The sequence below is a fragment of the Mus pahari genome, chromosome 13 (assembly GCF_900095145.1).
Source record: "Mus pahari chromosome 13, PAHARI_EIJ_v1.1, whole genome shotgun sequence".
Lineage (NCBI taxonomy): Eukaryota > Metazoa > Chordata > Mammalia > Rodentia > Muridae > Mus > Mus pahari.
The window spans coordinates 20,760,776-20,768,379 of record NC_034602.1 but is presented as its reverse complement, the minus strand read 5'-3'; positions in this window follow the sequence as shown (position 1 = coordinate 20,768,379).

Here is a 7,604-nt window from a genome sequence, read left to right as displayed (position 1 = left end):
CTCAGGGGCAAAGGGCTGAAAAATAACCTCCCAGACTCAGAGGTGAGACTTCGGAACTATTTTCTTTCTCAATATTCCCTGCTTCATATCTTTTGGCCTCCCAGCTAGGGGGGAGGAAAAAATACTTTGAGCTAAGACCTGTGGCTGATGGAGTTAGGAACCTGCTTCTTCTGTGTTTATTTTCAAGGTTTTCCTCTGACTATTGCATTTGTCTTCATGTAGTGTTGTGTGACTGCTCTATTAGGAATGCATTTGTCAGTACCCCCTGGGTTTGTGTCTCTAGCTGCATATGTAGCAGAAGATGACCTAATCGGCCATCAGTGGGAATAGAGGCTCCTTGGTCTTCCAAACTCTATATGACCTAGCACAAGGCAAGGCCTGGGCCAAGTAGTGGGAGTGGGTGGGTAGGGGAACAGAGGTGGGGGGAGGGGTATGGGAAACTTTCGGGATAGCATTTGAAATGTAAATAAAGAAAATAATAATAAAAAAAAAGAAAAAAGGAATGCATTTGTGGGAATCCATGAGCATTCTACTTCAAAACAGCATGTCTGTTGTTTGGCTCCAAAACACCCACCAGGTAGGCACTGCAGTTATTGAGGGGGAAGTAGGAAGATGGGAAGTTTCTAGGCATATTTTAAAGTGCACTTATTATACTGAGTCTTAGCAGCTCAATAGTCATAACTATTCAGTCTTACAAGATGAAAAGATTCTGGAGGCTAATGGTGACGCTGATTGCATAGTTACATGAACACATTAAATTCCACTGAGTTGTTCTGTGCAATTAAAAATTGAGAGAATAGTAAATTGTATACAATTTGTAGCTTATTACTTTGTTGTTGTTGTTGTTGTTGTCCTTGAAAGAAGAAAGAGCAAAAGTTGTACCTTCCATCCCTGGAGACCAATGGCCATGGTCCCTGGAGCCCTCGCCCTTAACTGATGGCCATGGTCCCTTGAGCCCTCACCCTTACACTGATGGCCACAGTCCCTGGACACCCTCAGACTGATGGCCACGGTCCCTGGAGCCCTCACCCTTACACTGATAGCCACAGTCCCTGGAACCATCAGGCAGCTGCCTCCTCTTTCCCAGCTGCAAGGCTGTTCTCTGGTTGCAGTAGATGCTCTAAAGGCCTTGAACTTGCTGCGAACTTTCTGGAGTTCCCCTGCTACCCCCTGGCCAGGCTGCTATAAATAATAATGATGACGATAATGAAAAGAATGAGATGCAGCAGGAGGCTCTGCAGACTCACAGGCGCACTGGGGAATGAGAAATGTCATGTCCAGGGACTGTTTCATGGACTCGGTGCTAATAAATCATAATAATTAAATATGAGTCCTCATCGCTTGAAATTCATTTCTTTCATTCCTTGTAGCATGGCAGGAGGATGAAGGAAATAGCAGACTATTCTCAATCCTGACATCCTCCAGCTCAGGGTTGGTCCAGGACCTACTGACTGTTTTTGTCTATGGCTTTCAGTCCCTGGGCATGGCTGCCTGCAGCCTGGGCCTTATCTCTAAGGCAATTTTTTTTTTCTTCTTTCCTGTGTAGAGTTGATAAAGGTGACCCTTAGGTGTAGACAGCACAGAGCGTAGAGATAGATTGACAGTCCCTTGCTCTGTTCTTGCCAGGCTGAGTCAGTCCCATTCATGTCCTTGAAACTGCAGAAAGTCACTGATATCTCAGGAAGCTGAAGCTAAGGGAGCAGCCCTTGGCTTAAGTCCTCTTCAGAGTGTGTGTTGCTCCGAGGAAGCAGATCACTGTTGTGCTAGCTCACTAATGTCTCCCTGATCTCCATGTCTTTCCACTCTCAATGTTTAGCCCTCACACTGGCAAAAGGCTCCAAGGGCTGGTGCCTGAGCAGGACAGCTGTTTCCCTGTGCAAAGATCTGGCTTGCAGGCTTCTTTTGCTGGGATCCATGGGAACTGCCTTTGCCACCATGGCTGGGGAGATGCTGGGGAGATGCTGGGGAGATACTGGGGAGATACTGGGGAGATGCTGGGGAGATGCTGGGGAGATGCTGGGGAGATGCAGAGATCCTTTTACACTTCTTACCGTGTGCTTACACCTTTGCACAGAAGTGATCCGCGTGCATGTCCTCTCCCAGCTGCTTACCCAGAGCAACCCCTGCTCCCTTCCAGGGTGATGGGATGCAGAGCTTCCCACTCCTCAGGGAGGGAGGCTGGGCATGAGTAAGGTTTGGGGACACTGACTGAGAGCTGCATTTCTCGACTTTGTTGTAAAGTCTTTGCGTCTGGTTATTTTTCTGCTGCTGAGAATGTCCTTGAGCTAGAAAAGATGTCACAGCTCTCTTGGCTTCTATGCAGTGGATGCCAAAGCAACACCCCCAAAGTCAAATGTGCAAAATCTTCTTTCATTAAGAACCTCTCGGATAGGTCGTTCCCTGTCAATGTTGAAGTTATCCTGTGCTCTGGATATTTGCTTATATGGGCTTCACTGCCTCCTGACCAAGGTATGGATCAACTGTTTTTTTTTTTTTGTATTTTGGTTCTAGTTGTTACAGTCCTGTGGGAAGTCAATTAAAGCTGTCCTATTGTCAAAATGATCGAATCTTCCTCTAGGTGGAGATATGCTACTGTTTGCTCCCTTAAGAGTTAATCTTGTTGGCCCCATCAACCATCTGACCGAAGGAGCATGCCTCAGGATGGTGGACTTACCGGTATTAAGCCATTCTGGAAAGGCAGAAAGAATAATTAGCTCTTTAGTGAAACAATGTACCTTTCCTTCCCAGAATGTCTGTCCCGTAGCACTTTCACTTCAGGTCTGCCAGAAAGTTCTGTTGGGTCTGCTCATCTTACTGCATCCTGACACAAAAAGGTGTGACTTTTTCTTCTTCTTCTTCATCTCTTGAAGTAGAGAGAACGCTGTGTCATGGTGCTGTGGGAAGAGGAAAAGCCGAGGACCCAAACAAATGTGGCCAACTCCATTCTCACCTTCAACGTCTTTCTCCTTAGTCTAAGGTAATGGATTGTATCTGCCTTAGTATGCTAGCCTGGATTGCTGTCTGAAAGTAGCCACACATCAGAGGAGTCAGTAGCAGACAATTATTCTGTCACAGTTCTAGGATTTGGATGTCTGAGTTTAGGTATGGGCAAGGTCAGTTTCTCTGAGATCTTGATCTTTGGCTTGTGGACACCATCTTCTACTGTGCTCTGTCTCCTCTCCCTCTGTGTGTGTGTGGACATGTCCTTATCCTGTTTTCTCTAAGTATGTGGTTACATGACCCACCCTAATGGCTCTTTTCTGTTTTAAATGCCCCTTTAACGACTTTATCTTCAGATACAGCCACATCTAAGGTCCTGGAATTAGGTTTTCAACACAAGAAAGGAAAGGGGTCAGACTAATTTCCGTTACACCCAACTTGGCATGGAGATTAAGCAAAACAATAAAGAACTGAATGCAGCCATGTTCCCTAAGCATGCTTCCACCCTTGGCATTAGTTTTACACTGTAGTTGCTATCTAGCTTTCAGATTTCATTTCCAAACCCTCACCCTTCTACTCCTTCCTCCCAGTCTGCACCAAGTCCGAGGAATTAAAACCTCCCAGCCTCAAATTCAATTTTTTATTTTCCCCAATTCTCACTTATCCTGTGCTGGACTGCAAAAGTGGTCCACAACTGCTCATCCACAGCAATGGGTAGTCATTGACCTCTGCGAGTGTTACAAATCTCAGCGGCACCAGGTCTGTGTAGCTGCTGGACTGTGACGAGAGACTCAGACAGGAGGGACACATAAAGAAGAGAGTTCCTGATAGAGGCTGTGCTGGAGTGATGGCTAGTGTGGTGGAGCAGAGCTCAAGACAGCAGCATGGCACATGGATGAATTGTGTGACCCCCTCACCACATAGCCCAGTTATGGATGAAGATGGGTCACATCTGGCAAAGGCTGAGGATCTGCTGAAATAGCTGCAGAGTTCAGAGCTGGGCTGTGTTTCCCCAGAAGGTTTGGGTTCACTTCTGTTATCCCTGTGGTCATCTTCAGCCCAGATCTAAGAGGAGAGTCCTGATCCCAAGGCACAGGGCTCCAGCCTGACATGATCAGCTCCACTTTGTTTGTGACTACCACTGCTTGCTGGGCGATTGCCTCAAGCATCCAAGCCAGATTATTATTAATATTATTACTGGGAGATAAGGATTATGTTATTATTAGCACCAGGAAGATCATTAGCAGTCAGCTGAGCACTCATTGGTTATCCATACGGTTCCCTTCCTAACATTGGATATTAGTGATGTTGTAAATGTCTGTGTAGGCTTCAGCTGACTGCAACCCACCACAACCCCTTCCTCCTGCTTCCTGGTCTTGCTATTGCTTCTTTGGTTTCAAGTTACTATATTAGGATCTGAATGCAATGGTGACCCAGTATGGGTGGTATTATCTGTGTGACTGGGAAATGTCTTGGTGGAGTTGAAGGTTGTGTGAATGTTGCCAGATTCTTATGGGAGTAGAAGTCTACTCTTTTCTCCCGTTAGATCATATTCCTGTTTTCTTGGCTTCACCTTCCTGGGTTTACTGGTCTCTCCTATTGGCAAGGAATAGGGTGACTAAGGAAGAGTCAGACACTGATGCTATCTGCTCTGGGAATCAGAAGAGGGGAAAGGATTCCAGACAGATGGGAAAGATTGGAGGGGTGTATGATAAGGAGTGATCAGAAGTTTCCTGTGTCTGCTGACAGAACCACACACGTCATCCCCACACTCATCCCCACAACCTTGTGTGGGTAGCAAAGCCCAAAGCAGAAATCTACAGAGCTCAGTTTAAAAGGCCTCTGCATGTTCCTGAGAACAGGACAAGAGGAAGCCTTTGAAGAATGCCATTCAAAATATTTGGTAACAAAGTCATTAGGAGCTGTTTAATACTGCTTAGATTTTGCGTAATCTTAGATTTTCCTATAAGCAGATCTTTGCCTATGGATGAAAATCACCAGACTCCAAGAAATCTTCCCTCTCTCCCTTTTCCTCTGATGTTGAGTAAAAGAGTGGAAGTTGTAAGCTATGGGATTTGTGCTCCAGTCCCACCCAGGCTTTGCTCTGGAGATCTGGTAGTGGGGATGAGCAGCAGTACATAGATGCCAAGTGGAAAGTCCTATGTGTGACAGGTCAGGAGAGAGTAGGAAGTATCCATCCAGGTACAGGGTATGTGATGGATGGTCTCCATCCTCTACCCAAGTGATTCTGAGGGCCACTGTACCTTGAGGTTAGGAGGTTTGGATGGTGTGAAGGGAAGGAAGATGAGCAACTTGCCCCTTTAGGCAGGCAAGAGTCCATTCCGCAGCTCTGCTGATGGGAGCACCTCATGCAGCTCTGCCTACGGGAACATCTCATGCAGTTATGCTGGTAGACCTAGAAGTTCCCTAGTAAGGGACATTTTCAACCAGGTAGGCTGGACACTTCTCTGCCCATCCCTATAGGATTTACAAGTCATCTTTAGGAAGCTCAGCAGTTTCATAGGAAACTTCCATAAACAGGGTTGCCCTTTGAACATTCTCAAACCCTGAAAGGCCCTCAAGGCCTCAATATGAGGTATATTTGAACATCTAATCAGATGGATATTCAGCTCATGGAGTGTTCAGTGACTCATCTTCAGGCCCTCCATGTGCAGATGTGCCCCTTGGATTTGCTGTTCAGAGAAGCTCTCTAGCTGCCAGCTGTCTGTCTCTAACGAGACATCTCTTCTTCACCTCCTTGGTGACAATCTGTAGGCAAACCTGACCTTAGGAGAACAGAACAACACATCAGGTAGAGTGTGCTACAAGAATAGCGCAGGTCACACGCTATCCAGTTTGTGTGACATGTTCTATTGTTCCACTAGGAACATGAAGAAGTATGAATCCATGGACAGGTTTGTAGAAGTCTACATGTAAGCTGACCTTGGATTAGTGGATTTCAAAGGAATTAGTTTAACCCTTCCTCTCATGGAGGATTTTTAAAAAATCTTGTAGAGATAAACATTGGCATTGGATCAAAAGTCAGCATTGCAAACTATAACAACAACCACAACAATGACAATAACAACAACAGTGTTAAAATGTAGTGCTGCTTAGAGGCTAAACTGAGAGAGACTTAGATAATAAAAAATTGTCTATTGTCCTCTGTGACATTACTTATTGCCTATCAGCTCCTCATCTGTGGAGCAAGACTGTCATCTTTCCTACTTTGCAAGACAGAACAGAGGACCAGGTGAAATGAGGACAGTAAAATGCCCCACCCCTTAGAGCATTGCATAACATCCATGAACACCCACCCTTTTGTGCAGGAGGTAGGGATGTCAAAGACCCTACTGTGAGACACAGGGAAGTGGGGGCAAGACTAAACTCCTTCTGGCGCATGCCAGCACTGCTGTCCATATCTGTTTTCTTAAACCAGAGAACACTGCAAGTCCATCCAAAAGCCAATCCGTTTTCCAACTTGGGCTTTGTTGCTTGGGCAATTTAACATCCAGCCAGGCACATCCACAGTTCTGGAACCTGTTGGAGCCACTCTGGCCAGATGGTACAGGATAAGCCGATTACTCTGTGCAGTGCTGTTCTGGTTTGGGAAGATGTAATAATCTCCATTAATGTGTCAGTCTGTGGGGAGCACGATTTGAGTCAGGATTGACAGCCTGACTGGTTCTGAACCCTCTATAACCTGGTGAATTCTTGTATATCCCTATTAGGAGGAAATTAAAATTAAAGCTCTGCTTAGCAAGTCATAGACGAGCAGGAGGAAATCTCATTAGGAAAGTGTAAGGGGATCACATTTCCCCAGTATTTGGAACAACAACCAGGCAGCATCAACTTGTTATTTGACATTAAGCACAGAAACCAGACTTTTATTGGGATCGTAATGGACTTGTTTTTCTGTTCTCACTGTAGTAAACAGTGCTCAATTCTGCATATGGTGTGCTGTGACTTGCTATGAAGGTTCTGAGATGGGGCAAGCATGCAGGGATGGTGACGACATGAAGCCATGGTGCTCTGGGGCCAAATCCCATCTCTGTCTTGTTTGCTCTGTTTCTCTTATTGTCTGCTTGCTTATCTTTCTAGATATACCATTTGTTATTTTGTGTGTGTGTGTGTGTGTGTGTGTGTGCATATGTGTGTCCATTTTAGCTGAGAAACTATTTGAGATAGCAAGTTACTTCTCAAGCATTTACTGCTCCTTCCACCCCCAGCCTGCCAGGAGAGGTAGTGGAAATCCACTCTTGGCAGCAGAAGGGAAGGGAAAGAGAATGGCAGCAGGGCTTGGGTAGTGGTTGGAACAGCTTGTCGATTCATAAGTAAGTGGTACCACTAGGAAGGATTGCTTTCTCTCTGGAAGTACCACAGGTCTCTCAGCTCACCTTCTGTGCAGAAGCAGTTCCAATTCTTGTCTCCATCACAGGCACGGGAGTGGCAAATGACTGCCCTTCTCTAACTTGGCGTGACATGAGGGTTAGCTCTTTGGTCATACCCTTAGAAGAGTCTTAGGCTGCTGAAACTGCTTTTCGGTTTGGATGGGTAACTCTTGGGCCTCTGTCTTCACATTCATGAATTCTTTCTTTTCCACTTTCTCCCTTGAACATCCCCGAGCATTCCTACATTTCAGCTAGCCTACCTTTCAGTTCTAA